Source organism: Protopterus annectens, chromosome 8.part1 (assembly GCF_019279795.1).
Source record: "Protopterus annectens isolate FY-2018-M chromosome 8.part1, PAN1.0, whole genome shotgun sequence".
Taxonomy (NCBI): Eukaryota; Metazoa; Chordata; order Ceratodontiformes; family Protopteridae; genus Protopterus; species Protopterus annectens.
In genome coordinates, this window is record NC_056742.1 from 70,715,649 (window position 1) to 70,740,648 (window position 25,000).

The following is a 25,000-nucleotide window of genomic DNA, read 5'->3' on the forward strand; positions in this document are numbered from 1 at the left end:
ATGCATGTGTATGTGCATACATTTGTACATAATATGCATAAATGTGCGCTCTGTGTGTGTGTGTGTGTGTGTGTGTGTGTGTGTGTGTGTGTGTGTGTGTGTGTGTGTGTGTGTGTGTGTGTGTGTGTGTGTGTGTGTGTGTGTGTGTGTGTGTGTGTGTGTGTGTGTGTGTGTGTGTGTGTGTGTGTCTGTGTTCATCTCTGTGTTGCATCCACTTACATGTCTACTTTTTTCAAGTGAAAAATATAAATATTTATCAGCAGGTTAACATGGCTGCATACCTATATTCTCAATGTTGCATGAATTTTTATAAACACACACACACACACACACACACACACACACACACACACACACACACACACACACACATAGAAAGAACTATATCAAAATTAATACCTCAAAATGAAACTAGCCAGTCTGTACTGAGTTTTTTTTGGCTGAACCATACTGGAAGGTATTGATTTGCATTCGTCTCATGTACTGTAACATATTTACCAGTGGTCAAGTTCCCCACTGTGTACCTTTGTTTCTTTAATAAATTATTTTAAAGGCTATATGAAAACTGTTTCAAGCTGCATATTTGTGGCTGTCAGTTTATGGTCTGTTGTACCCTTCCAAACAGCACAGCTGTTTGGCTTCCTGCAACTAAACACACATTTAGAATAATATTTCACTTTTTTATCATCTCAGAAGAACTTCTGTTATCACTTTCATTACACTGCATATAAGATGAGATGGGTTTTTTTTCTGAGATTCATTAATATAATTTTTACATTCAAAATGTGTAAAAATAAGATCAAATTACCATCTCATTATTAAATGAATAATTGGATCAGGACATCATTCATTTTGAAGTTACATTATACAGCACGTCAATTAAAAACACATTTTGGCAATTACATAAAATTGCTTCCTTAAGTTATGAAATTATCTTGCATACTAGCATATAATAATTTGTCACTGCTGAGATTCAGAAGTAGAGAAGAACAAGGATATCTGAAATGAAATGCAAATAAAACCACATTTTGTTAGCCTTGTGGCATTGTGGCTACAGTGGTAGTATGGCATTTGAAAAGGCTATCTTAGACATGAACATTTCACATTATTTCAAATCTTCTATCATTTAGTTCCAATAGATATTCATATTTGTGGCTTCACAAATCTTATCTTACAAAGGAAATAAGCATCCTTTCCCAAGCCATTGCATTTTTCATATATAAAATTTCTTCCATTTTTTCTGACTGCACACCCCCCCCCCCTTCCTTTCTGCTAAATAATCTTGATCTCAAGAGTTAAGCATATTCTTCACTCAGACTTGTTTTGACTTCATCTTTGCGTCTTTTTTTAAGTCATCAAGATTTTCTGCCCAGAAGGACAAATAAAACTCTCTCTCTCTCTCTCTCTCTCTCTCTCTCTCTCCCCTTAAGAATTCCCACTACTTTTGTATTTTAAGTAAGCAGAATCCAGGATTGTTTCTGTCAATGTAAAATTCAATAAAACACACTTCTCAGATCCAAAACCTTTATTTGATAATCTGCAAATGTCATAACCATACCATAAGTAAATGAAACAGCACTTTACAAAAATAAAAATCAGATTTACTACATTTTCTAAACAGACCTATTACAGAGACACTTTAAATAATGTTCCTATAACCTTAGAAATATTGCTAGAACAGGATCTGTCTTGGCATTTAGTTTCTCTAAAAAATGGCAATTACTCTCAGAGACATAGAAGGGGGACAAGCAGCACAAACAGACACTTTAAATATTGCTCTTATAAACTTAGAAATATTGCTGGAATAACAGAATCTATCTTGGCATTCAGTTTCTCCCAAAAAATGCAATTACTTTCAGAGACGTACTAGGGGGACAAGCAGCACAAACAGAGATGCTTTAAATATGGCTCCTATAACCTTAGAAATATTGCTAGAACAGGATCTGTCTTGGCATTCAGTTTCTCTAAAAAAAAAATGGCAATTACTCTGTGAGACGTACTAGGGGGGCAAGCAGCACAGACACTTTAAATATCGCTCTTATAAATTTAGAAAGTTGCTAGAATAACAGGTCCTGGCTTGGCATATAGTTTCTGGGAAAAAAGACATACTAGGGGGGCATGCAGAACAACAGAGACACTTTAAATATTGCTCTTATAAACTTAGAAATATTGCTGGAATAAATGGCAATTACTCTGAGACATATTAGGGGGACAAGCAACACCAACATAGAGACACTTTAAATATTGCTCTTATAAGCTTACAAATATTGCTAGAATAACAGGATCTGTGTTGGCACACAATTGCACCATTACTTTCAGACTTCAAAATCCTAGGGGGACAAGCAGTACAAAAACAAACTTTAAATATTCCTGTTATTCTAGCAACTTTTTAAGTTTATAACAGCATCTGTGTTGGCATACATTTAGCTCTGTTTCTGGCAGACTTCAGAAACATACTAGAAACAAGCAGCACAGACTTACAGACACTAAACATTCCAATTATAAACTTGGAAAGTTGCTAGAATAACAAGATCTGTGCTAGCATACCAGTTCTCAAAGAAAACACTTGCCATTGCAGCTAAAACACTTACCTTTGCCTAGGTACACAGCACCCACTCAATATGCAGTTAGCCAAAGTCTCCAGCAGAACAAATAATCCATCACGATGACCATGGCACAAGCTATGATGATCCCGGTAGTCCAGCAGCTAGCAGCAGAAAAAAAAACCTCAGCCCTTCTGTTCTGGCCGCTTCTGAGTCCCGATGTTCGCAACACGCACCTTCTTTCTCCCAATGTCTTCAAAACGTATTCCACTCCTTCTCGGTCTTCTTTCCTGGAGAGTAGACCTAAAAAGTAAAATCCCTGATTCCTGGAAGCCTTTTTCAAGCCATTATTTTGGTGCAAAAAGGCTTCCCGGAATGTGATTGTTTAGTACTGGGGAGCTCTCTTAGGCTCCTGTCCTCCTGAGACTCTTTACTTGATTGGCTCATAGAATGCATTCACGATTGGCTGTAAATGCGGTCTATGAGCCAATCAAAAGTTGCAGCGCACAGCCAACGCTGTGTAATGCAGAAGGGCAGCAGAGGTTTGCATTGATTTGTATACTGCAATGCCGATTGGCAGTAATTGTGGTACACAAACCAATCAAAATCCTTGTAGCAGAGCCACAGCTGTTCAATGCGGAACAGTGGAATGGTGGCTTTGCTTGTCTTAAATGCGGAGCATTCCGCATAATCTGGAGCACTTGGATGCTCAGCTTGAGAGGGAAGGAAAGCAATATACAAATCAAGCAATCCTTTTGCCAACTTCCATTCTAACATTCATTAACTACACTTTTCAGCTACTAAACTGAAAAGAACAACTGTACTTTCCAGTAATCATCACTATATCAGTATTCTTCAATGAGATGTATCACAATGGGCTATCCAGAAGAGTTACTCCTTTACTTGTTATCCTGGGCATGTTGATCCATTTTACTAATTGCTTTCTTCTTCTGCACTGCTGTAAAAGCTTTTGAAACTTAACTCAGGTGACTTTGTTATTCACTTTCAGGAATTCAAAAAACAATTATATGCCTACATACATTACTTTGACTAGTTTTAGATGATCTTAATTCAGTGAAGTACATATTTCTAAGTTATTTGCTATGGGATTTTTTCCTGTTTGGTCTTCCAGATATAAACATTTCCATGGGTCTATATTACATTGTCGAAAGCCGACAATATCGAATCTGATATTGTCAACACGACAATAGCGAACACTGAGAATATCGAACGTGTAAACGTGTAATGTGTCTCTGTAAGGGGAGATTTCCATTTACTGCAATGTAGTGCAGTCTCGGAGTTGGTATATTTAAGTAGCAGGGGGTGGGGGGTGCAGGGGGGCTTGCTTTTTTTCTTTTTATTTTTTTTAATTTATTTTTATGAACATTCGATGTTTTAATAGTTCGATCAATAAAGGTCAACCTTTAGTGATTCAAACTATTAAACTTTTGATGTTCTAATATAGACCCCATTTCAACATAGTAGACTAAAGTTCAGCATATACAGGTTTTATTCTTGATACTGCACAGAGCAAGGATGTGGAAGAGAATTTGTACCGCATATACCATGGATGCTGGCACAATGGCCAAGTTGTTTACCTCACAGACACAAGGTGGAGTGTTTGTGTTCTATTCTGCGATCACTAATTTATACTTCAGATAATTTGTACTCAGAAATCAAATAATGTGGTATCTCAGAAATTTCCACATACTCCAAGATATAGTGATCTCAGATTTAGAATGTATAAATAGCTGGAGTATAAAGACCACAGGAAGTGAAGTCCTGTGACAGAAATAAAAGCTTATTTAGTGAATTTTGTACTGCCAAATGTCTAAACTTTTAGCAAATACTGCTCTTACATGATCTTTCTTCAGAATGTCAAACATAAGTTGCATTTCTGCTGTGAATCCATATATCTTCCTGCAGGATATTGGTTGACATTGTTAAAATGACATCTTCTGCATACATCTGCTACAGTCCTGTAGGCTAACTTTGAGAGCTGCACATTGCCATTTAGGCAAATTTCATGCATTTTATTTGTGAAGTCTATCTTCCCAAAGTTATCTTGTTTTGCAAGTAAGGCACACATTGTGGCTTCTGTATTGGTACACTGTGAATGTGCTTTTTTTCTTGTAAGCTTCATTGTAGGCAAGCTCAGCTCTTGCTCATGCATTGATATCTTATTCCTAAAGAGTTCTGGCATGCAGCAGTCTTGAATGCTAGCTTGCAAGCAGAAGAACAATGGAATACAGATGTTCTACAAGCTTTTCCTCCATCATACACCTTCTTCCAATATCTTAATAACACCCACAAGCAAGCCTGATTACATTTTCAAAGCTCCTTATCTGAGATCAGTTGAATGGCCCAAAGACCAAAAAACCCAACAAGATCCCTGCTCATCATATTTTTCTCATTTGATTTATCCCCCCCCACCCCCATCACTCTTTGTCTTTTGCTACTCAGGCATTCGTCAACACATTATGTCAGCTTTTCTTCACACCTAGCTATTTCAGCTGGCCAGTCAGTCTCCTGAACAAAACTAAATCAGAAAGGTTTTCTTGAAGTCTAGGGAGCCTGGTCATAAAGTCAGACAGGATTGGTATGACCTGTTGACTCTAAACTCATATATTTTTCTTTTTTAAACATAAGATTCCTTCCTTCCAGGAAGATAACTATCCTTTCCCTCAGTATCCTTCCAGTTGCTGTTTCTGATATTGAGGTGACGTTAATACTGTCCTCCAGTTTTGTTGTGATATATTATTTTCCGAGGAGTACCATTGTGGTTTCCATCTTGCCTTCTTACACCTCAGTGCTGTTGACTGGTTAGAGTTTTGTCAACGGAGCTGCAAAAAGTACTACTGTGCTCCTTAGGATTGTGGGAGGACTACCTTTCAAGTATTATGCCATGTCTTTCCTACTTACCTGAGCCTTTTTCTAAAGAGTTGCTGAAATTATGCCATCAGTGAACTGTCTGTCACTTTAGCTTTCTAGCACTTCTTTGCTTTCTGTTTTGTATAGACAGAGGCAAAAATCATTGATAATTTTTGGGATGCCATTCTTGTTTACATTCTGACTTCCTTACTTTAGTGTTCATTCCCTGGAGTTCTGCTTTCATTTTCCTCTTCTCTTCTGTGTACTTTAAGAATGTCTTCTTTCTTATTCTAGTTCCCTTTCTGTTTTCATCTTTGTCTTTCTAACAATGTGTGATACTCTTTTTCTGCATTGTTTATATTCCTACCTACACTTCTTCCTTTTTTTATTTGTTTAACATATGACATATTATTTTCTTTCATCTGGTCATTTGCTTGCCTTAATTTCTAACCAAACCTCACTGGCATCGTTCTTGTTTTATCTGACCTTTTTCTGCCTAAACCCTTCTCATGGCGGCATATATGTATTTTGTTTGCGCCTGACCCACATCTGTCTGTTCTCCCTCACTTATTTCTACCTCAGATAAATCTCTCAGCCTGCTGTATTTTGAAGTTTTGTAGTTTCATATCTTGATCTTGTTTGTCTGTCTGCTGTTCTTGTTTGTCTGTCTACTATCCTTTTACTTCAGTCAAAAAACAAAGGGAAAAATGGAGTCAGTGGAAGGCCACCAGACAAAGAAAACTTAGAAACTCAGAATAGCTGTTAATTCTGCTAAGGCCATGTATCTCAGGAAAAAAAAAAGAAACAGAAAGCGTTCTCCTTCCACTCTGAGCTAAAATAATACACCTAGGACCATCCCTCCTCCTAATGTCCCAAAAGACTATTTCACTATAACACATCCATTTTTTCACATTCTACCCTTCCCTCATAAACAGTCTTTCCAACTCTCCACATGCTTTCACTCCTCTAATGTCTCAGTCTCCATAAAGCATTATCCATACTTTTAATTTCCAGTACCTCTTCTCAGAAGCAGTATATAAACTAATAACTATTGTTCTATACAAAACATTGTTTGGATGTTTTTCAGCTGGCCTGCATCAACAGCTGAAAATTCTTTTTCATAACTGGCCCAAATACCCACTTTACAAATAAAAAATAAAATGGTCTATGGAGTTCAAACAAGGTGCTCTCTCTTTCTTTGTCCTTACCCAAATCCCAATCAGTCCCCATGGCTGTAGGTATTTTGATGTCAGCTTATATAATGAGTAAGATGTGTACTGCAACGTTTATAACCCTGCTGAGTAGAAATCATCTTTATAGTGAGGTAACAAAGTTTATTAGGTACTCTTTAAAAAGAACAGCTCTGAGCAGGCTGCAAATATTAAGAAATACTGACATAAAACTGGCTGCATGTGAATCACGAAAGTCACTGTACTGGCCTTTAAGTGATGTCACAAATTTATTAATTTAGAGCAGAACAAGCTCTGTTCAAGGAGACTGGAGTTAAAGTAATGAGCTTACTTTTGGCCCTTTAGAGGACATTTATATTTTAAATATTTTTATTGAAAATTTTATATACCAAAACAAAAGCAGGATATTTATGGTCTTGTCTGTAAGCTCAGTTTATGAATTAAAAACAAGTACAAAACTTCATGGCAGGTGAGAATTTTAATTATTTTTATTTAAGAAAACTTCAGTTTGTGTTAAGCCTGTTGCCTTTTAAATTCTTCTGTTGGCATATCTAATCATTAAAATGGAAATAAAAAGTAAATCTAGCTGCCCTAATGTCCCTTTCAGTAAACCAGACTGCAGTCATTGCCTAGCTAATCCCTTGAAAACTTAAGTAAGATCTTTGTAAACAGCGCATGGAATAAGATGCCTAAATTATGACTGATACATCAAAGAAAACACCAGTGACATTGGATTAAAAGCAGTAATCAGCTCACAGGAGGAAAATACTTACCCGCTGTTAGCACATCAAATGTGTACTTCAAACGTGATGTGATGCTTTTGAAAGAGCTGGAGCATTCTCTGTTGTACCGTGCTATATAAAGAATTCAAACCCTCTGATCTTTACCCAGTGTTGGTTATATCTGCATGAGTACCACTATATGCCTGGCTTTCTCAGCTAATAGGACATTACTTGTGATTCAAAGTGTACACTTAGAGCTTATAATCATTTTTGTTTTTTTTTTGGCCAGGTTGTCTGCCTGCAGTGAAATAGTTCTAAAATAGAATACACAATGAATAAGCTGGAGGCATGGCAGAAATGCTGTTTGAGCACAAGACTCACAAGCTGGAAAGTTATGTAGAAACAGACTACTGATGTCACATCAATAGTTGAATATATCACAACTTATGTCTGCAACTGAATATTATATTACTCTATCTCTTATGTTCCGATAATTTTTAAAATGTAATTTTCTTAAGAGATCAATGTGCTACATGCTCTGCAATGTACCTGTATAATGAAATTAAATGTAACTATTACATATTTTCTGCTAGTGAGACTATAACTCCTTAATAAATAAATACCGCATCAAAATGAGGTAACACAAAAGATGAGGTGGCATAAGTTACTGTTTTATCATAGAATGTAGCTATTATACTTGTATGCAAGCAAAGCAGTCACTGTTCTCTAAATTATTGATTGAATGCAGTTTTTGTAAAAGTTCAGTGCCCCTGCCTGCAAAATCTATAATGCGTGGGCAACATTCTTATAATAAAGAAAAGTTTACCAACTATATGGCAACCAGTAGAAGGTTTTACATTTTTATTTATTTCCATTTCATTTATTCTTCCTCTGCTATATGTTCTGGGTCGCAGATTGTTTTAAAATGCAAATATGATGATATAGAAAGGTACCTTCATTGCTTCTAAATACAGAATTGATTTGTACAATAAACAGCATAAATATGATTCCCTGACAAAGAAATGAAACACTATATTGTGATTTCTGCACACGAGTGAAAACAAATGCTTGCAGTAAAATTTGAAAATACCATTTTGTGAGGAACTACTTAGTCATTCCCATGGAGGTGGCTTATCTTCCCCCCATACCCTTGTATTAAATATAATCAGATCCAAGGCTGTTGCATCTTATTAAAAGAACAATTTCTTCTATAGTAACAATCATCAACCAGAGCTTACTTTTTTCACTCAAAGATATTCAGAAAAGTGTCATCTAAAACTAATGTGCACTGCAGCTAAATATATTTGCATTCATTTGTGATTAGGTTTCTTTTTTGGTAAATATTTAGAAATACTGTGCATTTTGTTTATATTGCTCACTATTGCCTGCTGTTTTGTAAGAGACAGTAATACACATCAGTTTAGTATGGGTAATGCCATTCTGATCCACAGTTAGCATGACACAACAGCCATTGCGATGATCCATACAGACTGTTTTCACCCTTTCGGTGTTTTGTCTTCAACAGCATTCTTTCCTGCTTATTTGCATTCTTAGTGTGACTGTTTTGGCAGTTTTAAACCTAGTACTGTTATTTTATTAGAATGCTTTTTTTGAAGTTGGGTTTGTGCCTCTGTCTCCCTGTTCTACTGTGGTTCTGTCACACTCTCACGAGACAGCAGAAATGTCTTGCAAAGTCAAATTCAATAAAAAGTATTCTAATATTAATGACACAGACACTATGAGCAGTGTTAAGCGAAAACACAGACACACACACACACACACACACGCACACACACACACACACACACACACACACACACACACACACATGCAGATAAAACAAAACAAGCCAAACTACTACTTTTTAAGAGCAACCTGATGATAATGGTGGATTGACTTGCTCAGAATTACATTGTTCGTAATTCAGAAAACAGATACTGAAACCCAGTCCTACACACTGGTGTTTTACTATCTTAAAACCTTTATATTTTAAGTTTTAAAAGGCAATGGTAGGCACACCTCTCAATAGTCCCACATTCTGACTCAAAATTTAATTCTTCTCCTCTTAATCCAGACTCTCACACACGCGCACACACACACACACACACACACACACACACACACACACACACACACACACACACACACACACACACACACTGTGTGGAAAAGAAACACAGACAAGATGATTTCAGAAAAGCATTCGTGGTTGGTTTTGCAGATTCCTGCTACTTCTTCTGGTACCTCATTACCACAATCAGCAAAACCAAGCTCAAATGCTTTTCTGAAATTAGCTTGTCTGTTTTTCTTTTGCAAAGTGTTCACTCTTCTTGCTTATCTTTTACTTTTTAGAGCGACTCAATAAAAAGCATTCTTTTTAAAAAAAAAATTTTTTTAAGTATTACGTCTGTGCAGTGCTAATGAGGGCTGTCCATTGCTCACAAGTCTTCTTTACTCAGCTCATTGTTTAATATGCTTTTATGCTTTTTAACCAGGCAGATGCATTACTGAAGTGCCATGCCTCTGTAGTATTTTACACACATTGATTGTAGTTATTAGTATAAATAAAGGATTTTAGTCCGGAGGGCTTTGATAATCTAACTGTATAAGGAAATAGGATGGTACTTTATTTGCATTATTTTTACTTATTAGTATAATTACAAGATTTTACTCTATTGAGCTTTAGTTGAGTTTTATGAAGGAATTATACTATTTTATTATCACTTACTTTAACAATATACATAATGTGGAACATTTTGGGAAGTAATCTGTATGTCTAGTTCAATATAATATTTTATTGCAATACAATTAGATAACAGCCTGAAGTTTAAACAGTAATTAAAATATTTGTTCTAATGAGACTGATGTTATTAAACCTCCCACTACCTCTTTGCCTTTTGCTTTACAAATAGGTAGGTCACTTTTATATGTATCTTTATATATCTGTGTGTTGGAGTCTCTTACACTACTTTGGTTTACGGCATGGTGTATGTGTTCTCCAAGATAAAACATAGTGGGATAAGAGAATTTGCCTCATATACGTTCAAAACAGAAATATCATAGGGCATATGTTTGGGCTGCTGAAGTTCAGGTTCCAGTACCTAGATGCATGGGGGGGGCTGCAGTACAATCCACATACATGTACTAAAATATTCAATTTGCCATTATACACAACATTATCCTGAGAAAACTTCTTCAGCAGGATCAACAAGGGGAAGGGGCATATATGCTACCACCAATGGCAAGGTAACCAGAGCGACACACAGGTGAGGAGTCAGAGGGGGAACCAGCAACTACTATGGGTGTAGGTAGGCATAGGTATGCTCAATATGTCCTTGCATTGGCTAAGAGACAATGCATAGCACACTCACTCACCACCGAAGGGATTAAAACTTTCCTCCTATGCACATACATATAATAACATTGATGCCAGGCAATGCTCACAACCTTTCACTACCTATGCAATGGCTGTGTACTCCTAGCATGAGATGGAGTCAGCTCTGAACTAAAACTGTTGCAATTGCTGGATTTACAAGGTAAGTGTTGAACCTGGAGGGTATAGTGTAATAATATGAATGACTGGCATATTCTTGCATGTTGTTACTTAGTAGTGTAAGCAAGTAAAGGTTGGGTGATTTCTACAGAAATTACCTTAGCATGTGACAGCAGAGACTTATTTGACTTATATGTGTTCATTATTAAGTAGTAGGCCTTAGACATCAAAGTCATACCTCTCAAAAGTACTGATGGTCACTGCATGCCCTCAGTTTAGCACCATACATTTGTACTAGAAAATCACTGAAGAGATAAGTTAGAAAGTAATGAGACACATTTCAGGCTTCACAACCCTCATAAGATCATTAACAACACTGATGCAAAAATGTGTGATGCTATCAACTGTCTAACTTTTAAAGACCAACATAAGTCAAAGGTACAATTACCGATTCAACATCACAAATGCAGACATACTAAGCACTAAGTCAGCTATACACCCTGAGCATCAGACACAAAGCTTATGTATCCCTGAATCCAAAAGATAGAAAACAAGAATATGGTGCAGTTATCACTTGCACAACCTGTTGTGGGGGGGGGGGGGGGCAGGAAGCCTAGGCTGACACAAAAGGTTGGTGAGTGTGAGTAAGAAAGAGAAGCAGGCAGACATTCAGATAGAGTAACAAATGGCCAGTAAGACAAAATTAATTTTAAGTTTCACAGCTGAACCATATAACTGTTTTGTCTATATGTCTGTATGGGTCCTCAAGGTGAAATTATTGTGTGAGTGTCTGCATGAACACAGCCAAACTCTGTGCTAGCTCTTTATCTTGGAATGTCACACAGGTGCAAGCCATGCATGGTAGAGGTGGCAGTTCATCATTGTCATGCCTGACCACTAGAACTGGCTCTGCAAGGAGATGCATTGGCACATGTACACCCACAGACAGATGCACTGCTGCTACCTGAACATGACTGATGTCTGCTGGACGACCTCCCCTTACGACAATGCCCAGGATCACAACCCCATTTCCTGTCATGTCTGTGTGTAGACAGCTCAACCACTGATGAAGCAGTGGAAGTACTGCCACTATGGGAGCATGATCAGGCATGGCCACAATGGCTAACAGCAGATAATGTGACTGACCTACACCCACAAGGATGCCATTCCCCTCCCAATAGATGTTCCATCACAGACACCACCTGTTCCAATGTGTCATTCATCTGATCCATTGAATTGGCACTGTGGGGGGAGTCATGCATGTCAACCTGTGCTACATCTACAACCTTAAGCATTTCTATGGAAGACTTATGGGAATGTGCCTGTACCTCCATGATGGCCCTAAATATATGAATGGTATGAGAAGAGACACCTGGATCAGGTAGAGGAGGAACAGCAGGCCTCCTCCAAGCACCCCTAACAACCATCCTATGTGGCACCTTGCCCAATCTTTGGCTATGGCCAGAGTCAACAGGCACTGAAGCCACAGTAATAACACTTCCCTGATTGATTGTCTCATTCTCCACCTGTGCAATATCTGAGTGCTCACTTGAATGGGTAAGCATAGGCCTACTGGCTGTGTCTGATGGAAATACAGGGGATGCCTGTATGTCAGCCTCAATCTCAGACTCAAACTCTGCACCCCCCGACTGTGTCTCTGTTTGGCCACCATCATCATCAGAGTCTACTGATACTATGACATCAGGTGGTAGAAGTCCCACACTTCCATTGTCAGGAACATCTGTCATAATAAGCAACAAACACAGGAAAAAAAATAATACCTACACTACTATAGTCCAATATATGCCAACAAAATAACAGTGGTGCCACTATTACAGACAGTACAGCAATACACACAACAGTCCTGACACCAACATCACACACTAAATATTTCTTTGAATTGTTCATCAGTACTGACATAAAAATCTTTAGCTTACCGTGTGCAGATGATAGTATGTGCCCTGTGCTGGATGGTCCTGGAAGAAGTTAAGCAAAAGTAAGGACAACATTATCAGAATTAACAGTAGCACAGGGGGTAAAACGTTTTGCCCTTTATATGTCCATTAACTATACTTTCAGTAAGAACTTAGATGACAAGTCCAGCCTAAGCCCCATGTGTAATCAATCAGAATGCTTTGGTAACTGGAGCAATCTACAATCTCCCCCAAACAATTTCTTGTTAAACAGAACTCATTTACTGATGTAAATATTTTACTATACAAGAGTATTTAACAATGGATATACATAAGCCTACCTTGAAGCTCCTCCTGGGACATACTTGCTTTCCCAGAAACAATAGCACCAATGTCAAGGACATGCTTTTCTGCACTTTCCTGTGAGCTGTTGTTAGTGGTGGCTGTGTAACACACCCCCTGGTACCCATCCAATCACAGGCCACTGCAGCTGCTGTTCTCCATGCAGATAAGATCATGACAGTGGCCCTGTGGTGCACCTGATCATATATCCTGCTGCGGCTGCCTACTGTATTCACATCTGCAAGTGTCTGCTGCCAAATTTGCATTCTGCCTGACATATCTCCATGTCCCCTCTGAAAGGAAAGGCACCATGTTGCCTAAAAGCTTCCACAATGACTTGATTCTTAGGGTCACTGAAGGGTGATTTTCAGGGATTGAGATGCCTGGGTGCCATAGTCCTAGGTGTCCTAAAACACAACAGAAGGATAATATGCAAAAGTATCACATAAGTGAAAAAATACCTGTTCCCAAATAAAACAGTAAAAGGTAGCATTTCATTTTTACCCATGGGAGAAACATAAAACAGTCTAGATATTTGAAATATGAACAACAGAAATTGTGTAGTTGTACCATATTATATTCACACACAAAACAAGGCTGGATGTAAAACAAAGGAGAGTAACAATAGCCGCATATCCTTGTTTGTACCAAAACAGAAATGCAACTTTGCTTCCCCACCCCCAAAAGAACAGGCAAGTGACATATTTTACTAACAAAGCATCAGTAAAATGCTAAAAGTGCTATAAAATGAACTGTCCCTGAAACATGTGTACATATTTAATACAGACCATTCCATTTTAAGCTATTGCCAATAACGTATACCTGAGAAATGTGCTGACAAACATGCCCATGCCATCAGTACACTTCTAAATAATGCATACAGATAACAGTAGCATTTGCTAATTAATATGTTATAAAAATATGAAACTGATTTTTCTTAAATGACATTTCAGCATTTGCAGTATATATCTGAAAACTGCTAACATATCTTCTCAAGTTCAGTAGTCTTCTGTGCAGATACATCCCAAATTAATATCCTCTTCTGTGTTCTCCGAATAAACAAGTCTCCTCACCTTCAGGTTCCCTAGCTATATGATTGCCTTCTTATGATGTAGATTCAGGGCTGTTAGCATGGTAAAGATGCAAATGAGGTGTGAACTCATTAGAATTGCTGAATCTCAAATGCTTTGTTCTGTGTAGCAGATGTTAACATAGTGCAGGCACTCCCTCGGTGTTTGTTGCTAATGTATTGCAATTGTGATTGATTACTGGTAGGGAGAAGGAAAACACAACAGAAATGCAGACTGCCCTACCTCCAGTGAGTGTGTCAGGTTAGACTTACAAAGTGTATATAAGTAATTTTATCAGGATTGGAAATGTAAGTAAGCAGCACACAATTCACAACTTCTGTTCATTAACATCCAACCTTCCCTTCATTTGTTGGCAACTGTATATTATTGTTATTTAATATCCTCACACATTTTAAGGACAAAGATATAGAATGCCTTACAGACTGCATGTCTCAGATTACTGGTCAGATAAGACAAGAATGTGCAACAAAAACAGTGAGGTAAGATAGAGCTGCATTTTTGCAAACAATAGTCATAAATGGTTGTGTGATCACTCAGTGCACTAAATACAAAATTTATACATGTACAAATAACTGTCATGTGGTTTCTTAGTATTGTGGATGATGTTGCAGTTGGTTGTATGCAGACTGATTTCAGTTACCTGCTGCAAAGTTGTTTGCGTGGCAAAGAGGGATAAGGCATCCTTACTGTATTCTGAAGGTTCATTGGAGTGAAAGTTCAAATCCAGACTTATGTAAAAATATTTCATGTGTACTAACAAACATTTTGTAGTGTTTATATCATAGATTGCTTTTCTTCATTTCAACTACTTTTTCCTTTCATTTTTTTGGCCAGTATTTGTATGGTGTACAGCTTATCTTAAACAAGGGAAACAAAGAAAATCAATGTCAGGTTTGTCTGTGCTTATCTTGTTTGTGTGACGCTTAGCAGTGCACAAACTGGGATTAGTGGCCCACACAGGAAGCAGACAGAACACCTGCAGAACACCTCAGAAAGGGCATATGTAAAAGTGCAAAGGTCAAAAAGAATACATTGTTACATATTGTGCAGTGGGTTAGTAAGGTTCCCCAACAGATGCAGTCATTGAACACATGCAGACAGGACATAGACAGCCAATAATTGAAAGTGGATGCATTCAATTAATTCTGTTGGACTCCACACAAACATGTTAAGCAGTATTGTGTGGCAGTTAAGACAGAGAACTTAAGAATGTGCAGGAATTTGTGGAAATGTCATGTCAGCAAGTCCTGTGGCAACAGGTGTAAGTGTAGGGCTGGCGTCCAGATGGTCCTGGGTTCTAGTACAAGGTGTGCAACCTATTTTTACTGTTGTGGCAGTGCAGTTTATAGCAATGAACTGTAAAATAGACAAGTGTTATTTCAACATTTTTGTGGCAACATGTGTAAGTGTAGGACTGCCTTACACATGGTCTTGGGTTCTAATACATGATATTCCAGACATTTTTTTCTGTTTTTCCATTTCCCATTATATTTATTCTCATTTAAAACACTTTAGATAGTGGAGCTGATATGAATTATATGTATGAGGGATAACACACCTTTGGTGTGTTTTCAGATGTATGACTGAGGGCATATTGTCTACTATATTTCTGCAAGTATAATTCTGCTATCTGGACTTGGGTGGCCTTCACAATTACATAAGACATATACACAACTGGATCCATATGCAAGAACATTGTCAGGTCACACACATACATGTGTAACACCTCAAACTCTCAGCTGTATTTATGAATGATTCCTGACTATGTCTGAACAGCACTTCTTCTGTGGCAAAGATGGAAAATTAACACTGTGGAAGAAAATATTTTGTTCCTTATGCCTAGGTTTGAATCCCACACTTTAAAGATCAATTTTACCAATGTATAAATCCAAAAACAAATGTGTCAGGTCATGACATTTATGCCCCCAGTGCACGTCTGCAAACTTAACTCATCTAACAGTTACCTTCCAATTTTCAATACATATTTCTAAGCTACATCACTGGACAACTCTCAAACTAAGTTCAAGTGTCAGATTAACCTTCCTATTTCAAATATTTATGTAATTACTGCTTGGCATTGCCGTGCTCCAAGTAACATCACACAAACATCATTGGCATCATTGCTTAGGTTTGTGCACTACCAGTAAATGTGATAACTGGAATTGGTGGGAAAGCATCATTTTCCATTACTCTAGGTTGGGTGTTAAACATAGCTGGAGTTAATGGGGAAGCTGCCTAGTTTAGAGCACAGAGGTGGAGTGTCCAGGAGTCCAGGATATTTATTGGCCTCCTGGTAAAGCATCACAGCCAGAGGCTTCTATGGGGGGGACTATTCTGGCTCCCATTGCAAGTCTGAGGCTTGGAGTAGTTTGTCTCAGGCTATATCCAGTGCTATTTGCATCCCACTCACTGGTGAACAATGTAGGCATCATTTTAATGATTTACACAGGTGCAAAAGAGATACCCTCAACCATTGGTTAACTGAATTTCAGTTATTAGAGGAACTGATACTTATATTTGCAGAGATGATAATGAACATTGAGTAGTGTTATGCTTGCCAGGAGCAAAAATAGAAGATGTGAAACAAGCTTTGGAATGCCTTAATGTAAGGAAGTATGGATCTGTTTTTATTCATGTTGGTACACATGATATCACCAACAAAGATTCTCTGACTTTTAGTTGGGAACTGACAGCCCTCCTAGATAGTATAGCTTGTACTGGTGTTAGGACATATTTTTCACAAATCACCTATAGAAAGGATAGTCAGGTCACTGTGAATGAAAAGATTTTTTGGATAAACACCTACATGAAAAAAAGTCCTGTTTTAAAAAATGGAAATGTGTAGAAAATCCAAGCCTTCTTTTGGGCACACTTGTTCAGACAGGATGGTGTGCATTTGTCTAGATCAGGGAAGATAATTTTTGCAGCAGGTATTTTGCAATATTTGACAAATGCTGGCTAGGATTTTTGCCAGGTCAAAAATGTAACAGTTCACAGATAGAAACATTTGATGCATCTCTGATGGTTTTTAATGCTAGGAGCATTAATAATAACATTTTTTTTATTAGAAAATTTGCTACGTTCCCACAAGACTGATGTTGTTATAGTTTGTGAAACATGGTTAAAGAACAATGACTGGAAACCAGTTCTGTCAGGGTATAAATGTTTTTACTGTAACAGACATTTTAACAAAAAATCAGGTGGAGGTGTTATAATAGGGATTAAAGATAGCTATGAGACTTGTGATTATTACATGTTCAGTGATAACACCAATACTACAGACTATGTAACTGTGACAATAAAGACAACTCTGGAACATACAACAATTGTTGGAGTGTACAGACCACCAAAGTCAAGTGCAGATGACCTAGAGGAATTCATACATTTCTTACATGAAACACAGGAGGGATGAATAATATTATCTGGGGACTTAAATTTACCAAAAACAGACTGAAATACTATTGATTCAACAACATTAGTAAAGAAATTATTCACAGAGTATATTCAGAAACAACAAATGCTTCAGATTGTAAAAAAAAAAAACTTACCAGGGGACGGAATATACTAGATATTGTTTGTGTTCCCAAAGAAATTACTGTAACTTCAAGTCAAGTTTTACCACCATTGATGTGCAGTGATCATGGGGTCATAAAGGTTAATTTGTTGATAGATAATTCTGCCAAACTGAAATCTAAGCCAAAGCACAGAAGGTTAATTACAGATTATAGGGAAGTAAAATAGTTACTGTATAAAACTAACTGGAGTGAGGTATTCAGTGGAAAAACTGCAGATGGAATGTGGAAAGTTTTGAAAGAGAAATTGAGTGCAAAAAGTCAAAAAAAATTTTAACATCAGGATCTAGGCATGCAACATCAGGGAGTATATTTCCATAAGAACAAGATATCTGCTTAAGGTGAGAGACAAAAAATATAAGAAATGGAAGATAGGTCGAACTACAACTTTGAAAACTGAAATAAATGAGCTGGAGAAACAGATTAAGCATAGTATTAGACAAGATCAAGAAAAAATTGAAAAAAAATTTATATAAAGCTATTGAGCATAATAGGAAACCTTTTTATAGATACATAAGATGTGGAAGGAGTAAAGATACACAAATTGATAAACTGTGTGCAGATTCTAAAATTTATTGTCAGACACAACAGATTATAGATATATTTACAAAATTTTATTCAAAACAGTTTGGCTCCACAAAAGGGGTGGCAACTTGTCCTAGTGACATCTAGGTAACCCCAGATACTGGAATCAAATTAAATTATATTGAAAACAAACTGTGCAAACTGGATCCAAACAAAGCACAGGGAGGAGATGGAATAAGTAACAATGACTTGAGAACACTTAAGCAAGCACTTACACTGCCATTACATCTATTATTCACTGGGTCATATAAATATGGGGAGATTCCTCAAGATTGGAGACGTGCACTTATTAAATCTGTCTTTAAGTGAAAGGGGAGTAGGATAAACCCAGAATCATATAGACCTTTAAGTCTACTTTCATGTTGTGTAAAAATAATGAAGAAGGTAGTATTGGATGAGTTATTGTCAGAACTGGATAGGTTGGGACTTGAAACCATATATCAGCATGCATATCTTGAAAATAGATCTATTACCACCTGTAAAATGATGTTCTATAACAATATAATAACAGCTATGAATGAAAAATTGTGTTGCGATGTGATTTATATAGATTTAACTTCAGCATTTGACAGGGTCATGCACAAAACACTGATCAATAAATTAGTACAACTATGTATTGATGTACTGTTGATAAGATGGGTAGCTGCATGGCTTACAAATAGGACATGGTAAGTATCACACACCAGCTGGACAGGTGAAATCCTTGGTTACAGTCAAGGTGCCCAACAGGGCTCTGTACTAGGCCCTTACTTGTTTAGATTGTATCTTTCAGACCTTACTTTTTTATCTGAGGTGTTCTACAGTCTATATGCTGACGACCTGAAATTGGGTAAACTGATTACAAGTGTTACAGATAAGGCATGTCTGCAAAATAATTTGACTAAATTGACATTTGGGCACAGGAGAATAATATGTTGATAAATACATCAAAATCTAAGCATATGAGATTTGGGAGACATAAACTGAAAGGTGAATATTTAATACAGCACACAGTGATTGAAACTATAGACTCATTTAAGGACCTGGATATATGGGTAGATTCAGCTATGTGTTTTTCTAATCATTTCAACCAATTGGCTAATGATAGTTATAGAACTATAGGTTGTATAAAAAGATTGAGAAAGTCTACGAAATCAAACATAATTAAGTCATTGTTTGTTAGTTATATCAGACCCAAACTTGAGTATGGAATAACAATATGGAAACCCTGTAGGAAAACAAGCATGAATAAACTGGAAAGAGTACAGCAGAAATATACTAAGGGCATCCATGGATGTGAAAATCTAAGTTATTATGAAAGACTAAAATATCTGAACATGTACAGTGTCTCTTACAGATATTTAAGAGGAGATCTTATTCAAGTATATAGGGAATTTAGGGACAACTACCTCTGGGAATGTTTGGGGTTATCAAAAAGTACTATACAATCATCAGATAACCTATGTAGAAGATTCTATAGGAATGAGAAGTTCTCTGACAGAGTAGCTGATGCTTGGAACAGACTACCTAATTACATTAAAACAAGTACTAGTTTAGATATTTTAAAGAACAGCCTGGACATTTGTTATGGGAACAAGTATTTTGGCATATTGGCAAGCTAGAAGGGCTTAATGCCCATGCTTGAAACATTTCTATGTATGTATGTATGAATTTGAGACTGCAGACATCCCACAGCTGTGCAAGTATGACAATAAGAGAGTATTTGTAATACTTAGAAAGATAAATATAGGCAAGACTGGTATGCATAATGCTCTTCTATTATTTTCTGTTCTTTCCTCAGCTAAAGCCAACATAGAGTTCAACTGATGTGCTCGTGCTGCTCAAATGGAGAGACTGAGGGAAGCAAGTAGTATATATGCAGCACAAGAAAAGCATTATTGTAGCTTTAAAAGTTAAAGATAGATTTTTGGATTTTTATACAATTGTAACAAATTGAGCATGCATATCCTAACTCTAACTCTAACCTAATTAGTCTGTAGCATGAACCATCTTTAGGAGTCAAATATAAGACTGTAATCAGAGATTCTGTGTTCAAATACCATGAGGCAGAACTATACAGTACTGCATTTCTTTAATAATATTTACATTAAATTAACCTCTATACAAGTGGCATACATGCCCTGCTGTTAACTGTAATCTATATAACTGGAACACACATATGTGCAATATATGCATATTTCAAGGATTACTTTCTCTGGGTATAGTGTGTATACTTAAATGTAAAACTTCAGATAAAATAGTTGTATAATTGTGTTAATGCATTGTATGTCACATATGATGATATTAGTTTTATCTCTATTTTTCTCTCACCTAACCCTTATTTCTCTTTTTTTATTTTCTATTATGTGTTGTCAAAATTTCTCCATGTCATCCATGTGTACCAAATCACTAAATGCTACGCAGCACACCGAGGTAGGCCAGCCCCAGTGGATTAGCCTGCCCACACTCCACTGGCTGCAGCATCGATGGCCAGCATGTCTGGGACCCAACCTCTCAGCCCCTGCACTACCTGTGCCCTCAGGTAGTACTGCCCCAGCAACTGGTGCAGTAGTACCCTCCGGGAGCAGTGGCAGAGGTAGGGATTTCATCATCTCCCAGGAGATGCCAGGGTTGGTGCATAGGGTTGTGAACTGCACCATTCATGTATGTCTACATCAGATAGAGAGGCTGCTCTCCCTCATGGTACTTAGGAGGAGAAGACATCATGCATTCCAACTGCCAGTAGACTAAGAGGACTATGATAACATCTACTGGGCGAGGATTCAATTATCACTGTCTCCATGTTTGATGGGCATGAGCGTGTGCTGTCCCCTCCCTAACCCCAATCATGGTGTCCCCCAAACTTTTGTGTCCCTCACCATCCCTGTGTCTTCTCTTTTTTGTCTTGTTTGTTTGCATTTGCTTTCTCAACTACCCAACTTACCTGAACCAGAAATACCTACATCCCTTACCCAGACGTTGTCTCTTACTGAATTAAAAAAAAGGGCACCTGTCCCACAAAAAATATTGTCCCATACATAGCTCTCCATTTTGCACACGTGTCATCTTGACAAATTTTATTTGGTCCAATTGTCCATACAACACAATTACATCACTGCCAGCCCCTCTGTGGAGGTGACAGTCCAAATTTAGCTAATATTTTGAACATATCAATTTTTACTGTTTAATAAATGGATAGCTATGATTCATTCCCACTTGCCTCCTGCACATTCCTGTATTGCTTTCTCTTTGTTCTTACTCCTGCTTGCTGCTCATTTCACCACATCCCTGTCTACCCCATTTTAACATTTATAATCTGATCGAAAAATAGAATCACACAAAACACACATAACCACCAGACCAATCAATGAATCCCTTCAATTTTTGGCCTCTGTGTTTGCATGGAGTTTGGCATCATGCATCATGCACCAAAGCCAAGTGACAGTGAGTAGCTTTACAATGCTGTGGTTACCTCTGTGCAATGCCAACACACAGCAACACATGTACTATAAAGAATTCATGTCATTGCATTATCACTGTTTATTTAAAAGTATTAGATACACCTGGATTTGAACCCAGTATCATTTGGGCTCAAAAATAAATGTGTTAATGCATTTACACCTGCTGTCACAGATTCAGCCAAACAGCAGGTGTGTTTCATAGACTCAGTACTAACTCTCAGACTTTTAGCACTGTGGCTTGCATTTGCCCACTGCTTAACTATATGCAAACAGGGAAAATACTGAAAATGTGTATCTTGCATACGCAAACACTTTGCCAACCACAGTGCAAACCTGCTGTACTATGCAAATTCAGTATTAGCATATATTAGTGCTGCTTACTGTCAATTTACTCTTTATGCCATGAAACTACATGTGGAAACATAAAAAGCTGAAGGCCTGATCTAAGAATATGTCACTTATTTACAGTGCAGACATGTGTTGCCTCCCCCTATGCACAGCATCCCTGGTGTTAACAATCTAAACTTCTATCACTATGTGTCCATAGTGGTAAGACATGCATTGTACATTGTGCACTTCATAAATAAGGGCATCGCATCCAAGAACAGGGAGTTCATAGATCTGCTATACTTGAACCTTATCAGACCACTTATTGAGTACAATGCTCCCTTCTGTATGTACCTCACCAGACACTTGCAGCAACTTTTCGGGAATAGGTTCCCCCTGCATGTGAAGCAGTGCTCCTCAATGACCCTATTCAAGTGCAACCTTGACAATTAGATGGGTGATTGTTAAGTCACACCAGGGCTGGCACCTATGTCCCTCATGGACAGGGACAGTCACTGCTGACCAGACAAGCACTCTGCTAACAATGAATATGTAACTATGCTCAGTAAGGCTACTTGGGTTTTTACATGGCTAGGCTTGTAAAGATCCTAGGGCTATTAGCCTACTAAACTCCTATGAACCTTTGAAACTATGAACCTATGCAGGCCTCCCAATATCTTCTCTCCTACACCCAGTGCTGATGTCATCCACTATAAGTTGTTCTGCAGCCTTGTAAAAGTCAGATTTGTGCTGTAAAGTACTGAGTTCTGTAGTCTGTGTGCTTAGATAGGTAGGGGTTCTGTTCTCACTACAGTCAAGTGTGTGTGTGTGTGTGTGTGTGTGTGTGTGTGTGTGTGTGTGTGTGTGTGTGTGTGTGTGTGTGTGTGTGTCTAGCCAGAAGAGCATACTTGTACATCTTAAAGTTGCCACTGCAATTCCATGAATTTACAGTATTTTGACACTTGCACATGCTTTCACATCCATTTTGTGCATGCCTCCCAACATGTGTGTGTGTGTGTGTGTGTGTGTGTGTGTTTCTAGCCAGAAGAGCATAAGTGTGTATCCTACAGTTACCACTCCAATCCTATGAACTGACAGTATTTTGACACACTTGCATATGCCTTCACATCCATTTCATGCAGGCCTCCCAACATCTTCTCTCCTACATGTACTGCTGATGTCATCCACTATAAGTGGTCCTGTAGACTTATAAAAGTCAGACTTGTACCATGGCACTTGCATAAAGTACTCAGCTCTGTTGTTGGTGTACTTAGATAACTAGGGGTTATGTTCTCACTGCAATCAACTGTGTGTGCATGTGTGTGTGTGTGTGTGTGTGTGTGTGTGTGTGTGTGTGTGTGTGTGTGTGTGTGTGTGTATGTGTGTGTATGTGTGTGTGAGTGTGTGTGTTTGTGCACTTGGTTGACATTACAGAGAGCCTTTACACCAGCATGTGGGACCTGTTATTACCAATTTCTCCTCACCAGAAACTGTTGATGTCATCAGCTATAAAGTGTTGTTTGAGACAGTTCAAATTAGACATGAGCTGTGGTGCTTGCCTTAAATATAGAGTTCTGTAGTAGGTCTACATAGATAGGTAGGGGGGGGTTCTATTCTTCCTGCAGTCCGCTGGTGTGTGTTTGTGCACTTGCTTGACATTAAAGAGAGTCTTTTACACCAGCATGTGGAACATTGTTATTATTATATTCTCCTCACCTGAAACTGCTGATGTCATCAGGTATAAATTGTTGTCTGAGACAATCCAAGAAAGATTTGAGCTGTGGTGCTTGCCTTAAATACAGAGTTCTGTAGTCAATGTATGTACACTGCTGATGTCATCAGCTATATCTGATTTGTGGTTGTTCACCATTCCCACCAGGGCAGGGTCAGAGACTGGCCTAGAGGCCAGGCAGAAGTAACCTCATCCTATATGATACAGATTACAGTGTCATGGCTTTCAGTCTTTCCACATATGTCATGGCATGGCTTGTAGGCCTTGTGTTTTCTTGGTGAGGAAACCCCTGTGGTCTGCCCAGCTTCTGCATGTGTCTGTTGAGGTATGTGCAGAAGAGAGCATTATACTCTATTAGTGCTCTGATGAGGTTTGAGTAAAGTGCTCTAATATAATCCTCAAATCTGAATATTATGGTGTGTCTTATGATGTGCAAAACATAGGCTTTCAATACCAGTGGTTGAAATTCAGATTGCTATCTACGTGTAGCCACAGTGCTTGCATCACTAAGTTTCAGCATAGTGGGACTGTTGTTAGTGCTGTAATTAGCAGGGACTTTTGCTTTACAGAAGGAAAAAATAAAGACACATTTGTGCATTTATTTGTAGACCATGTGGGTTTGTCACCACTTATTTGTCTGTGTTAGCATCTCCGGTCGTATGTTATCATTATAGGTGGACTCAATGATTTTACCCAATATGCAAGAATCAGCAAACAAGGTAAGCCAAAGACTGTATGCTTTATTCTGGACTGTCAACAAATATTTATTTATTTATTTATTTATTTATTTATTTATTTAACATTTGTTTACCGGGATAGTCCGACTGAATTTCATAACTTACAAACATTGTAGAAGATTACATTGATTACAAACACTCGAATTTGACATAGTTTTATACAAGTAGTTAAATAAAGTCATAATAGTGTATAATTAGAATTTTATAAAGACAATGAGACTTGAGAGAGACAACAGATAAATGAGTGGCCTAAGTTCATCAAAGTAAGAAGTAAAATAGCATAAAATAGATGTCTTGGGATAAAAGAAAATCAATTTGGATATGGAACGAAGGAAAATTTGGTAGGATAATGTGAGAAGAGTAGAGGAAAGAAGAATTTTATGGGAGAGGGAAGAAGTGAGAGAATGATAAGGCATATAGGTGACAGATAGTGTGAGTTAAT

At 37.7% G+C, this 25,000-nt stretch overlaps 1 protein-coding gene across 1 annotated transcript in view; it reads left to right on the forward strand.

Moving 5' to 3' along the window:
• The window catches only part of LOC122810195 (neural-cadherin-like), a 1,307,756-nt gene that overhangs the window by 533,900 nt on the left and 748,856 nt on the right, over positions 1-25,000 (forward strand). The window lies entirely within an intron of this gene.